Below are 14561 nucleotides of genomic sequence, written 5' to 3'. Positions count from 1 at the left end.
TGACATAGTCCGCTTCGCTGTGACCAAAGCAGCTCACTCTTGTTTCTCTTCAGCTTGTATAAATCTTTTGCCATTTACTAAAGATTTTTGTGGGGAGGAACAATAAGTGTCTGTCTCACTTTTTCTTTATGCTCTGTGAAAGCAGAACTTTCTCTTGTTGTGCGAAGTCAAATTTTTCTTTTGGATACTTTATCTGTCTCATTCCCGATTTTGCATTTAATGCATTCATCTGATTACTGTAAAGTGTCTTTGAGTGGTTTGAGAAGCGCTATATAAGCTTCATTGCAGTTGTGTTGTTATTAATTAAAAGGCTTTAATAATTCTATTAGGGACACCGGTGGATGTCTGTATGCATGTGTACATTATTATGAATTTGCATTTATTTTAAATATGTGTCCTTGTTTTCATGTGCTTGACTGACCCAACATTAGCCGTTAGCTTGGAGAAACGGATGCTCATGAAAGCTGTCCCGAAAGGAAGAACTGTTACAATCACTCACGAGTAAGTTCAGGTTAGAGCGTCAGCCTCACAGTTCTGAGTTCAATCAGTTCAATCTCCGGCCCCGCCTGTGTAGTTTGCATGCTCTCCCCATGCCTGCGTGGCACTCCAGTTTCCTCCCACAACCCAAAAACATGCATTAATTGGAGACTCTAAATTGCCGTAGGTGTGAATGTGAGTGCGAACGGTTGTTTGTTTGTATGTGCCCTGCGATTGGCTGGCAACCAGTTCAGGGTGTACCCCGCCTCCTGCCCGATGATAGCTGGGATAGGCTCCAGCACGCCTGCGACCCGAGTGAGGAGAAGCGGCTCGGAAAATGGATGGATGGATGGATGTACGTTCACTGCATAATATGTCGTTCCTTGCGCCAACGAATCACTCATCGTACTAGTTCTCAGTGAAATTCTGCCTGAGTCACTCGTGGCAGGACAGGACTAGTTCAACGAACGAATCACTCATAGCTAACAGTACATTGAGTTCAGTCGTACATTCAGCTTACATGTGGCTAATGTTGCAAAGTCGCGACCCACTTTCATATAAATTGAAAATAATACATTATTTTGTTTAAAAGTAGATTTTACGCCGATCTAATCGGTGTTATCGTTATCGGCCGATAATTAGCATTTTATGCTGACCGGTTTTCATGTCATAAGTCGCCGATCCGATCAATGACGTCATCGATCGGCTCTGCACAAGACATTTAACACCGCGTCTTTGTCGCGTACGAATCCAAAAGGTAGTTTATTTTTAGTGTCTTGTTGCGCAGTTCTGTAACTATCTGACGGCCAATAAAGTTTTTCAATCTTGTCGGTGAAAAAATACATCGTCGGTGTGTAATGTTGATTTGACCTAAACTTATGTCAGTGGCCAATCCTTGAATGCCCCCTAGAGTAGAGGTCATTGGTGTTTTAACTTTTGTCTAAAATGCTAGAGAATCATTGGAGCTGGGATGGGCTCCATAATGCCCGCGACCCTTGTGAGGATAACCTGTACAGAAAATGGATGGATGGCAAGGGAAACCTGAGTAAATTTTTTGTCATCATCATAAGGGGTCTTCGAGCCGTGCTTTGTCTGGTCCCTCACCTCGGACCTGTTTGGCATGGGTGACCCTGCTAGGGGCATAAAGCCCCAGACAACTTAGCTCCTAGGATCATTGGGACACACAAACCCCTCCACCACAAGAAAAATGACAGCTCAAGGAGGAGATTACCAAACACTATTATTATAAACACCATATGCATATAACAACACCATTAAAGCATTTAGATTTTTTACAGTGCAAAGTCAGCTCCACTTCTGCAGAGAATCAAAAAATTGAGATAGACACTTGTTGTTCCTCCCCATTGAAATCTTTCATAAAAGGCAAAAGATTTATAGAATCTGACGAGAAACAAGAGAGAACTTTGGTCAGTGCGAAGCGGACTATGTCATTGTCCGCCATGCCATTTTAACAAACAGTCTTCAATTCAGAAGTGCCACTATTTCTTTTGAATCCAACTAAAAGTTCTTCATCTACATTTGACATACTCCAAAAGTTTTAACGCAAAAAGACAATTTAAACCTGTATCGACGCTTAGTTTTCCTGTTCTTTATCTAGATTGTCAACTGTTTTGACGCACAGCGCAGTCGAGGACATCCTGGCCTTTCCAATGATCTCATGTGTTTGGGTGGCTTCGAAGCGGCTGTGCTTTCTTCCTGAGACAAAATGGAGAAGGCAGCAAAACACAAATGCCAGGAAAAGAGAAATGGAAAGTTAAATATAACAAAGATAATGTTTTTTTCACCAAAGGCAATCATATATTATTGTTTATGAACATGTTATGAGTCATAATTTGGAGTCAGAGTTCTGTTGAACTTTTTGTTCGTAAAAATTAGAGCCCTTTTATAAATGTCTACTGTAATGGACATGAGGATGATTTGATTGTGTTAGCTCATAGCTAAATAGCTTTCAAGTTCTTTGTTTACATTCCATTTTCTGCCCCAAAACAGTTCTTTGTGGGGTTATAAACATGATGAATGTATTCTCTGAATAAAATAATAGATAGATAGATAGATAGATAGATAGATAGATAGATAGATAGATAGATAGATAGATAGATAGATAGATAGATAGATAGATAGATAGATAGATAGATAGATAGATAGATAAGGTTAGAACTATTTATTTGAACCTCTTTAACTGTGACACTATTGTACGAGGCAGAAGCGAGGCAAATTTTGTACCAAAGAATGGAAGAAAATTCAGTTCTGGAATTGTCAGATGAAGAAAATGCAAACAATGAGCTTGATTATGCTGGAGAAGAGCGAAAGCTCAGAAGAAGAGGCAGGAGACTCATCAGATAATCTGACAGACACACATGAACAGGAAAACCGTCGTCCTCTGTGGCCCAAGACCAGCACGGATGATAACTCGATAGATGGATACTTAAGATAAGTAATAGTAATTAATAAGATAAGTAATAATAAGCCAAAAAATGACAAGGAACAGGTTCTTCAAGTTGAGAAACTCACTGAAGATTGTCAATGACCTGGATGTAACAGAGGAAAGACATTCTTTGGAGAGTCAGGCCTCTTCTGAACAGAGTAAGGCAAGGCTGCCTTAGCCTCCCGAAACCAGGAAAAATCGATGAGCAAATTATCCCTTTGACAGGTTGCTGTCCCATCAGGCAATTTGGTCCATGTAAGCCGTACCCTACAGGCTTAAAGGTATTTGTCCTTGCTTCTCCTGATGTTCTGATGTTGGACTTTGAAGTACCGCATATCAAGGGACGAATACATTTGCTGGTCAAAGGTTGAGAATTGGGGCAGCGGCAGTACTACGCATGGTTGAAACTGTTCCCACAGGAAGTCTGCTGTACTTCGACCGCTACTTCACGTCAATTAACCTCATGGATGAATTGCTGGCCAAGGGCCTTCCGGCAACTGAGACCATAACAAAAAAACGTGTCCCAGAGCCATGTCGGTTGACTGATGACAAAAAATTGAAAAGAGAAGGGACGGGATCGTCAGTGATGATAGTCAGGAGAAGTCCAGAGTTGGCAATAAAAAATTGGTTTGACAACAAGCCAGTTTTGATGGCTTCTACTGCACACGGGAAAAATCCTGAAGATGTCTGCATCAGATGGTCGAACAAAGACAAAGACCAGATCCAGGTCCAAGTGAGAAGACCCGCAGTCATCAGGGAGTACAATGACAACATGGGTGGTGTGGACCTCTGTGACCGAATGCTGAGCTTTTATCGCATGGCAAGCAGAACCAAGAAATGGACCACGTGTGTGATTACTTATTTCTTTGATGTTGCCATCACAAATTCCTGGATCCAGTACAAGTCTGACATCAAAGTGCTTAACCGATCCGAAAAAAAATGAACAGTTCCTGGACTTGAAACTGCATCAGGCAAATGACCTGCTGAACTACCGAAATCCTGACAATGCTGACAAGAGGGTAGAGGAGCGTGAGGTAAGTGAAGAAGAGAATTCCACAACGAGAATCATCGTTAAGAAAATATGGGGCCAGGCACTTGCCAGAAATGGAAGACTGCAACCATGCAGAGAGGTGCCGAAACCAAGGTTGCAAGGGCAAAACATACATGCGATGCATCAGTTGCAAGATGTTCCTCTGCCTTACAAAGAAGAGAAACTGCTTCCTGGAGTACCATAGCTAAGAACTGATTAATGAAGAAAAGAGGAAGCTGAGGAGAAGCAAACACATTGAAACCTGTGCTCCTTAGGCCTCCTGACTTGAGAGGACAAACATGTTCAAGCTCAAGTCTGTATGATATAATAGCCTTTTTGTTTCACAGTTGAACAGAAACACAGGCCAAATGTGCTGTTTTTTAAAAAAAAGATTGATATTTTTGTTTTCATGTCAGCCCGTTATAATTTTGTTGTGTTATGGTAAAATCTTTCTGCTGTCAACTACAGTAGACATGCTGTAAAATAAAAATTAAATATTTTTTTTTAAAACTCTAAATTGTGAGTTGTTGTTTTAGCTCCAATGAGTCAGGAAATCACAATATGACACGAAGACAAGGGCGTGCAAAATCCTCTCGGACCCTCCGCACCCCGGTCACCAGCTCTTCCAGCTCCTTCCCTCAGGTAGGCGCTACCGATCAATGCAAACTAGAACTAGTAGACATTCCAACAGCTTCTTCCCTCTTGCGATCAACTTCTTAAACACCTGACCTACAATTCCATTACAACATGCTGGCAATTTTTTGACTTGAGTTCGTTGTCACATTTCTGTGGGGCCAATTATGTATTACTCGTGCACTCACTGTCGTTGTCTCGCCATGCTGCACTATTTGCATATACTGGCCACTCATGCCAGAGTAGAATCTGTAACATTTGCACAACCAACATTGTCCCAAATTATCGCACTACTCGTCACTTTAAACCGCATACACTCCTTGAAGTCTCAGCGCCCTTTGCACAATGGTTATTGCACCGGACTATTGCAATATTAGTCATTCGAACTGCTCTAAGTGCTCGAGGACTCTGCATCTTTTTGCACAACTGTCAAAAAAAAAAATGTACCGTCATTACCAGATAACTAGCAACCCTTTACTGCTCAGTGACTGTTTTTTTTTTTTTGTCAATGTCTTTCTGTCTCCAAGTGTTCTGTAAATTGACTGTCTGTTGTCGTACGAGAGCGGCTCCAACTGCCGGAGACAAATTCCTTGTGTGTTTTTTGGACATACTTGGCAAATAAAGATGATTCTGATATAAATCAATTGAAAGACACTTGTTTTCCTTGATTCTTAGGAGGATGTAGCGCATTTCATACACAAGCTAACTTAATGTGCTTTACATGACTAAAAGCATTTGAAAACAAAGTAACAAAACAGCTTATAAACATTTCAACCATTCTAAATTACCACACAACTACATCACTATTGAACACACAGTGTTCATTTTCATTACCCATTAACCATTTCCAAGAGCCACAACAAACGCCATATTGCAATGCATCACACAATACGTGGCCGAAGATACAGTTGCCTGTGATTATACACATGGCCAGCAGGTGGTTTCGTGTGCACATGAAGCATCAAGACATGGACCATGACTCGAACCAATGACCGAAGCGTTACGATGTTATAAAGCTTCATCTTGTCATTACTAACTGGTTCTACTACTCAGAGCAAACCCATGTATGCGAGAAATTACATCATACTGCAGTACTATAGCATCATATGATGCACACTCCAGCTTTAACAATGAGCAACATCTTCATTATTTTGAAACAATGACCAGGAGAGAGCTCGAACGCAGTCCCCCACTACCAGAAATTATGCATGAGGATGGAGCTGCCAGGCAAGAGAGCTAGAGGAAGACCAAAGAGAAGGATGATGGATGTCGTGAGGGAAGACATGAGGGCAGTTGGTGTTCGAGAGGAGGATGCAGAAGATAGGCTTACATGGAAAAGGATGACGCGCTGTGGCGACCCCTAAAGGGACAAGCCCAAAGGAAAAGAAGAAGAAAAGAAGAATTCGGGTTTAATAGAGACAAATGACTGGCCTAAATTAAAAAAAAATCTAATGTAAACAAACATCTAGTCTAATGTAACATATTGATAAGACTTCCGGTTACAACAGTTGGATGAGGCCAACTGAGGCCTGTTGTGCATGACAACCTTGCCGATTTTTTCATCTCCATGTTTTGGATGCAGGTTCGAGAAGCATTATTAGTGATTCTCAACTGTTGTCACCCGCATGTTGCTGATGTTGCAAAGTCACAACCCACTTTCATCAAAGTTGATTTAACCCCGGTCCTCATTACTGTGAGGCAGACGCTCTAACCAGTCGTCCACCGTGCCGCTGCGGATTTAACATTTAAAGGCTAAATTTGACTAATACATACGGTGGCCTGGAAATGCAAAACAATATAACAAATTGTGAAACACTTTAACATTTCAGAAAACACAAAAACAAAAGACGAAACACTTTTACAAAAAGACAAAACAAATTACAATTGTGGAAACCCGGAAAGGAGGGGCCCATTTCACAAACATTCTTAGAAATAGCACGGCACTTGCACATTTTAATATGAATTAATCAACAATGAATAATCACCAAACATAGATATATTTTTTACGTTATATAATGAAGTCATTGTCCAGTAGCAACACTTATTTAGCCTTTACGCAAGAACACAGAGATGTCCCAGGTGACATGAACATCACTTTGGAAAACGAGTGGTCAAGTTAGGTTAGTTTAACAAATTAGATAATAAAATTGTCAATCTCCTTCGAGTGACCAGTCAGAAGATTGCAAGGACGCTAAATTGGATATGATGTCACTTCACATCAACAGGTAAAGCTAACTGTGAAACACGGGCCTACTCGTGACCATGCATTTCCTTAAGATTATTATACTTAAGTATTATAACCAAACTACATTTCTTTACAAATATGGAACATTTTTTCTATTGTTGTGTGTTGTCAGTAATAATGGCTGACAGTTAAGTATTTCACCAGTGGTTGGCTTCGCGTTCACTGTTGTTTTTTTTGCATTATTCCTTGGGCAGGGCATGCTTACTGTTTGGGGTATACATTGAAACGTTTAATTGACAGTATTCATACATTATTAACGCTTACCACATGATGAACCGCAACGTTGTGTAACCAAATTAGTGGAAGGGGTGTAATTCGCCTCCTCTACGACGATGGCGCTAGAGTCCTACTGTCAGTTGCCAAAGCAGGAAACAGGAAGTAGAGCGAGGCAGGACCGGTCATTTATTTTCATGAAAATGTTTGGCATTGAGGCGGCACGGTGGACGACTGGTTAGAGCGTCTGCCTCACAGTTCTGAGGAGCGGGGTTCAAGCCCCGGTCCCGCCTGTGTGGAGTTTGCAAGTTCTCCCCGTGCCTGCGTGGGTTTTCTCCGGGCACTCCGGTTTCCTCCCACATCCCAAAAACATGCATGGAAGGTTAATTGACAACTCTAAATTGCCCATAGGTGTGAATGGGAGTGCGACTGGTTGTTTGTTTGTATGTGCAACCAGTTCAGGGTGTACCCTGCCTCCTGCCCGATGATAGCTGAGATAGGCTCCAGCACGCCCACGACCCTAGTGAGGAGAAGCGCCTCACAAAATGGATGGATGGATGTTAAATCCACTTGCCATAAATAGACTTCTCCGCTATCTTCTTGCCAATACATTATCTCGTTTTTGGTAAATGGATGTGATCCCTTCATATTGTCTCGAAATTGCACTGCCCTCGACCAGGTTGTGGCGCCCCTGAGTTGGTGAGGCATCTACTGTGGGAGTGCAGCGCTGCCGTAGACCTGTGGGCGAAAGCCGGCCACCTGCAATTCCCGGACTTACCAGCAAGGGAGGTCCTATATGCACATTTTGTGCTCTATGGGGTGAGCCAGTCCGGGAAGACGAAGAAAGATTTTGAGAAGCAGTGGCTCACCATTGCCGCCATCAAAGACGCCATCTGGGCCTCCAGAAACTTTCTGGTAAGGAGGCACAGACAGACCCCCCACCCCCATGGTTGTGCTCCGGATGGCTGCAGCAACTATCAAAGCTGCATGTGGCAAGCCAAGGACACAGCCACCAAGAAGAGTCATCTGTGCCCACCCGGAGGAGGGAACCGGAGCTGCACGGAAAAGGTCTGGGCAGTGACGACCAGGCTCTATGGGAGAGGCAGTTGGGAAGGAGTGAGAACACTGGCGACCGTTGCTGGGCACCATGGCAGGATCCTGGACCACGCTGTTTGGGAGTGTGAGATGATGCCCCATTTAGTAAGGAAAAACTGCGAGCCTGCACAAATGACAATGAAGACTTTTTATATTAACTGAACTTTTAATTATTACAGTATAGAATTTTAAACACCTTTTATAAGACCTTCGACAGTGGGGCATCAGTGACAAGATCACGTGCCTAGTCATAGACGGAGCTGCCAATATGGCTGCGTATGCGACAGAGATGGTTAGTTAAGCATGCCATCTGCGTGGCACATACGTTAAATTTGATTGTCAAAAAAGCACTCTCTGTGAATGAAGAGCTATCAGAAATAAGATACAAAAGCAGGAAGATTGTTGGGTACTTTAACAGCAGCACTACAGCAAAGGTAATTTCTTCTTCATCTTTGTCTCTCCATCACACTCATGTGTATGTACACATAATAATAATAATAATTTTGCTTTACTTGGAGGAGAGACTTTCGCACGTTCAAAGGCAAATAGGTCGGCCTACGCTGAAGCTTATCCTGTCGTGTGTGTGTGTGTGTGTGTCTGTGTGTGTGTGTGTGCGTGTGTTCCAGGTTTTGTCTTCCTCTCTCTCGTTTCTCACACACCTGCTCCTGTGAGCATCTTCACCACCTGTGCCTCGTTCATACCTAATTACCGATTGTATTTAACCTCGTGTCTCATTCCCACTCGTTGCCAGTTCGTTGTACCTTGTCGTCACGTTCCAGCATTCCTTGTCACAGACTCACAGTAAGACTTTGACCCTGTTCCGATTATCGACCTTGCCTCTTTGCCTCATGTTCTTGGATACTGTTGCCCTTCTTGGATTGCCTGCCCGTGTACCGACCTATGCCCGTCTATTAAACCTCTCTTTTTGGAAACTGTCCATTTGTTTTGGAGTCTTGCATTTTTGGGTCCTATCCTCTGTTCCGTTCATGACAGAACGAACTGGCCATAACATGGACTCAGCAGACTCAGACCCGGTGCGCAAAGCCCTTCAAGCGCAGGGTCAACGCCTCTCGAAGCAGGATGAGCAGCTTGCTGCCCTCCACCTTCATCTAGAGGGACTGTGAAGGCATCAGGACAATATGATGAGACAGGTGGCCTCACAGTTTGAACTTCTTATGAAAATTATCCAAGAAAAGGAACCAGTTGGCACCACACCCAATACCGCCACGGTATTTCCATGTGAAACAGTCAAAATGCAGCCACCTGCCACCTCCGCTGCTGTCTGCCCACAGCTCTCTCGACCGGAGAGGTTCTCTGGAAATTCTGGGAACATTAAGCCGTTCATCACGCAGTGCGAACTCCACTTTGAGCTCCAGGCAGCTGCCTTCCCCACCGAGCGGGCAAAGATCGCTTTCGTCATTTCCCACCTGACTGGTCGTGCGGAGGCGTGGGCTACTGCTGAATGGAGCCGCAATTCCGCCACGTGTCATTCATGGGCTTTTTTCATAAAGACTATGGAGCAAATTTTTCAATTTTCCACTCCTGATCGTGAGGCAGCTCGCTCCCTTGTCACCTTACGACAAGGCATGCGCAGGGTGTCAGATTACGCGATTGAGTTTCGCATTCTAGCAGCTGAGAGTCATTGGAATAATCGGGCGCTACTCGATGCCTTTTTTCAAGGACTATCCCCCGCCGTCAAGGATCATTTAGTCCCGCTAGACCTGCCGACCGACTTGGACACTCATCGCTCTCGCCGTAAAAATCGACAAGAGGCTTTTGGATCGCGAGCTGGATGGAGATCGGCGGAAGGCTGCGTCACCGCGCACTTTGAGGACAAGCCTCGGTGACCAGCCTTTTGGGCTTACTAACGCTCCAGCTGTTTTCCAGAACCTTGTCAATGATGTCCTGCGTCACATGCTGAATGTTTATGTTTTTGTTTATTTGGATGACATTTTGATTTTCTCCCCGGATGAGGAGACTCACATTATTCATGTCCGCTCTGTTTTGCAGCAGTTACTGCAGAACCAACTATATGTTAAGGCTGAGAAATGTGAGTTCCACAAGGCGTCAGTTTCTTTTCTGGGTTTTGTCCTGGCTCAAGGTGAAGTCAAAATGGACCCTTGCAAAGTCGATGCAGTAATTAATTGGCCTACTCCCACGACACGCAAAGATGTACAAAGGTTCTTAGGGTTCGCAAACTTCTACAGAAAATTTATCAGGAATTTCAGTTCTATAGCCTCTCCTTTGCATGATCTTACCTCGCCACACAAACCTTTTGCATGGAACCCGCTTTGTCAGGCAGCGTTTCAAAAACTTAAGTCGAGCTTTACCTCCACTCCCATCCTTACTTTGCCAGATCTCCAACAGCAGTTTGTGGTAGAAGTCGATGTGTCTGATGCCGGAATAGGAGCAGTGCTCTCCCAGAAATCTCTCAAGGATGATAAATTACATCCTTGTGCTTTTCTCTCCAAAAAACTGACCCCAGCTGAGAAAAATTATGACATTGGTGACCGTGAACTGCTGGCAGTCAAGGTGGCCTTGATGGAGTGGAGGCACTGGCTAGAGGGGGCACAGACTCCATTTTTAGTATGGACAGATCACAAGAACCTTGAGTATATTAAGACTGCTAAAAGATTAAATGCGAGGCAGGCTAGATGGGCTCTGTTCTTTACTAGATTTAATTTCACGCTATCCTACCGACCCGGTTCTAAAAATGGTAAGCCAGATGCTTTGTCACGCATTTTCTCCGAAGAGCATTCTTTGTCCGACCCAAAGACTATTTTGCCCAAGTCATGTTTTATTTCCGCTTTTGTTTGGGACATTGAAACGGCGGTTAAAGGGGCTCTGAAAGACACTCCTAGTCCTGACGATTGCCCTGAAAACAGGCTTTTTGTGGTTCCGACCTAAAGGGGAAGAGTCATCCACTGGGCTCACACGAACCGCACTGTATGTCACCCAGGCATTGCCAAGACTCAATCAGTGGTCGAACAGCGCTTTTGGTGGCCTAATGTTAGGAGGGATGTTATTGATTATGTCAATGCTTGCCAGGTATGTGCTGCCAACAAGCCCTCTCATCAACGTCCTTCTGGGGAGTTGCGACCCCTGCCAATACCACAACGTCCTTGGTCAGACATTTCCGTAGACTTTGTGACAGGATTTACCGGCCTCTAAAGGCAATACCACCATTCTTACAGTTGTTGACAGGTTCTCTAAGATGGCCCACTTCATTGCACTTCCAAAACTCCCCTCAGCTAAAGACACTGCCGAGCTGATGATTAATCAGGTTTTCAAGTTCCATGGTTTCCCCAAGAATGTGGTGTCTGATAGGGGTCCCCAATTCATTTCGCAATTTTGGAAGGAGTTTTGCAATCTCATAGGTGCTACCGTCAGTCTGTCATCTGGGTTTCATCCTGAAACCAACGGCCAAACCAAGAGGCTGAACCAGGACCTGGAGACGGGGCTCCGATGTCTCGCTTCACAGGATCCGCGGTCCTGGTCTCAGAAATTGGTTTGGGTCGAATTCTCCCACAATTCCCTCCCCTCTGCATCCACTGGTCTATCGCCTTTTCACGTTGTGCATGGTTACCAACCATCTCTGTTTCCTGCCATAGCCCCTGAGTCCACAGTTCCAGCGGCATTAACCTTGGTGAGACGCTGCAGGGGGACCTGGGAGCGAGCCCGACAGATGCTGCTGCGCCAGGGACGGTCCTACAAAGCCGCTGCTGACCGTCGGAGGACACCGGCCCCGAACTACAAAGTTGGTCAGCGAGTTTGATTCTCCACCAAAATTATTCCACTCCGGGTGGAGTCCAAGAAGCTCGCTCCCAGGTTCGTTGGGCCCTTCCCCATCACAAAGATCATCAACCCTGTCACCGTGAAGCTGAGGCTCCCAAGGTCGATGCGGGTCCACCCTGCTTTTCATGTCAGCCTACTCAAACCAGCCCGGGAGTCCCCTCTGGTCCCGCCTTCCAGGCCCCCTCCTCCCCCCCGGTTTGTGGATGGGGGCCCTGTCTTCGCTGTGAAGTGGCTGTTGTTGTCTCGTCAGAGGGGGAGGGGGTTTCAATATCTGGTGGACTGGGAGGGCTATGGGCCTGAGGAACGTTCATGGGTACCGTCTGCGTTTATCATGGATGATTCGCTCATTCGGGACTTCCACGTTGCGCATCCAGGGGCCCCAGGGCCGTCTGGGGCCGGCCGTTAAGGGGGGGGTACTGTCGTGTGTGTGTGTGTGTGTGTCTGTGTGTGTGTGTGTGTGTGTGTGCGTGTGTTCCAGGTTTTGTCTTCCTCTCTCTCGTTTCTCACACATCTGCTCCTGTGAGCATCTTCACCACCTGTGCCTCGTTCATACCTAATTACCGATTGTATTTAACCTCGTGTCTCATTCCCACTCGTTGCCAGTTCGTTGTACCTTGTCGTCAAGTTCCAGCATTCCTTGTCACAGACTCACAGTAAGACTTTGACCCTGTTCCGATTATTGACCTTGCCTCTTTGCCTCATGTTCTTGGATACTGTTGCCCTTCTTGGATTGCCTGCCCGTGTACCGACCTATGCCCGTCTATTAAACCTCTCTTTTTGGAAACTGTCCATTTGTTTTGGAGTCTTGCATTTTTGGGTCCTACCCTCTGTTCCGTTCATGACATATACAGGAAGTGCAAACACGATGGAATCGTTCTTACAATGTACTTTTTGATGAAAGGGAGCCAGTTTCTGCTGCCCTGGCTGGCTTGAGTACGGACATTGCTCCTATCTCCTCCCAGCAGCTCAACATAATTTCTGATTCATTGAAGGTTCTGGCACCATTCAATGATGCAACAATTGAGTTGTCAGAGGAAAAGTGTCTGTCGGGGTCTAAGGTCATACCAATGCTGACCATGCTTCACGCTGCACTAGAAAAAGAAGAATTGACAAATATGTCCACTCCAGAGGGAATCACATTAGTGGGATGTCTGAAAAAAATATTAAGAGAAAAACTGTTCTATTTGCAATCTCAAAGTATCTTGTCACTAAGCACCGTGTTGGAATCCCACATTTACAAAACTTGGTTTCCTCAGTCCACACAAATCCGCAGAGGCAGAGAGAAGACTTACATCAGAATGTGCTATAAGACACTCTTCTCCCTCAGTATCACCGTCAACATAAGCATCAACATCAGCGTCAGCATCAATATCAGCATCAACTTCAACTCCAGCATCATCTGAAGCTTTACAGCCACAAATACGAGGTAATGTACGTGGTACATGAATGTTTCTGTTTTATATAGTGGCTTCAAGACAGTTTTTCTCTCTCAGGAAGCAAACTGTGGCAGCGCTTGTACAAATCCATACAAAATAGTAAAACCCCATCTACATTTGTGACACTGAATGTTACAATTGAAGTTCAGAAATACTTTGCAGAACCGAACATCGACAGACAGGACTGCACTATTGGAAACTGCAAAAAAATTGTTTCCCTAATTTATTCAAACTGGCTCTCACTTACCTTTCTACACCAGCATCATCTGTGAGTGGATTTTTTATAAAGTAGGAGAAATCATTACAAAACAACGGAACCGCCTCCGTCCAGCTACCTTGGAAAAACTTTTTTTAAATGAAAAAAAAAAGAAACATCAATGTTTTCATTCTCCTTATTTATTTAGAACCACTACTACAAAGTAACAAGCACATTCCTATTTCTAATACTGTGTTTCATGGTGGTCTCTACTCCCTTGGGTGTCTACTGTATTTGTCTACGTGATGGTGCTTGAGTGGAAATTAAGCAGTTCTACATTTTGACCTCTCGATGGCGTCAGAGTAAATGAATCATTATGAAGCGTCGGAATATGTCAGAATCAGAATAATTTTTATTTGCCAAGTATGTTCAAAAAACACATAAGGAATCTGTCTCCGATAGTTGGCGCTGCTCTTGTACGACAACAGACAGTCAATTGACAGAACACTTGGAGACAGAAAGACATTGACAAAAAAAAAAAACAGTCACTGAGCAGTAAAGGGTTGCTAGTTATCTGGTAATGACGGTACATTTTTTTTTTTTTGACAACTGTGCAAGAAGATGCAGAGTCCTCGAGCACTTAGAGCAGTTCGAAAGACTAATATTGCAATAGTCCGGTGCAATGACCGTTGTGCAAAGGGCGCCGAGACTTCAAGCGAGTAGTGCGATAATCTGGGACAATGTTGATTGTGCAAATGTTACAGATACTCCTCAATCAGTGTGCAAATGGGGCAGATGCTACTCTGGCATGAGTGGCCAGTATTGGTCAACAACAGATATGCAAATAGTGCAGCGTGGCGAGACGACTACAGTGAGTGCACGAGTAATGTATAATTGGCCCCACAGAAATGTGACAACAAACTCAAGTAAAAAAATTGCCAGCATGTTTTAATGGAATTGTAGGTTAAGTGTTTAAGAAGTTGATTGCAAGAGGG

General features: G+C 44.3%; 2 non-coding genes across 2 annotated transcripts; one reads left to right on the top strand and one right to left on the bottom strand.

Moving 5' to 3' along the window:
- The first annotated feature begins 33 nt into the window (after positions 1-33).
- Positions 34-149, top strand: LOC133399437 (U5 spliceosomal RNA). Its single transcript, XR_009768206.1, has one exon. It is a non-coding gene; the product is annotated as a U5 spliceosomal RNA (small nuclear RNA).
- Positions 150-1784: 1635 nt separating this feature from the next.
- Positions 1785-1897, bottom strand: LOC133399438 (U5 spliceosomal RNA). Its single transcript, XR_009768207.1, has one exon. It is a non-coding gene; the product is annotated as a U5 spliceosomal RNA (small nuclear RNA).
- Positions 1898-14561: the final 12664 nt, after the last annotated feature.

Source organism: Phycodurus eques, chromosome 2, assembly GCF_024500275.1.
Source record: "Phycodurus eques isolate BA_2022a chromosome 2, UOR_Pequ_1.1, whole genome shotgun sequence".
NCBI lineage: Eukaryota > Metazoa > Chordata > Actinopteri > Syngnathiformes > Syngnathidae > Phycodurus > Phycodurus eques.
This window is presented reverse-complemented; position numbering and strand designations above follow the sequence as displayed.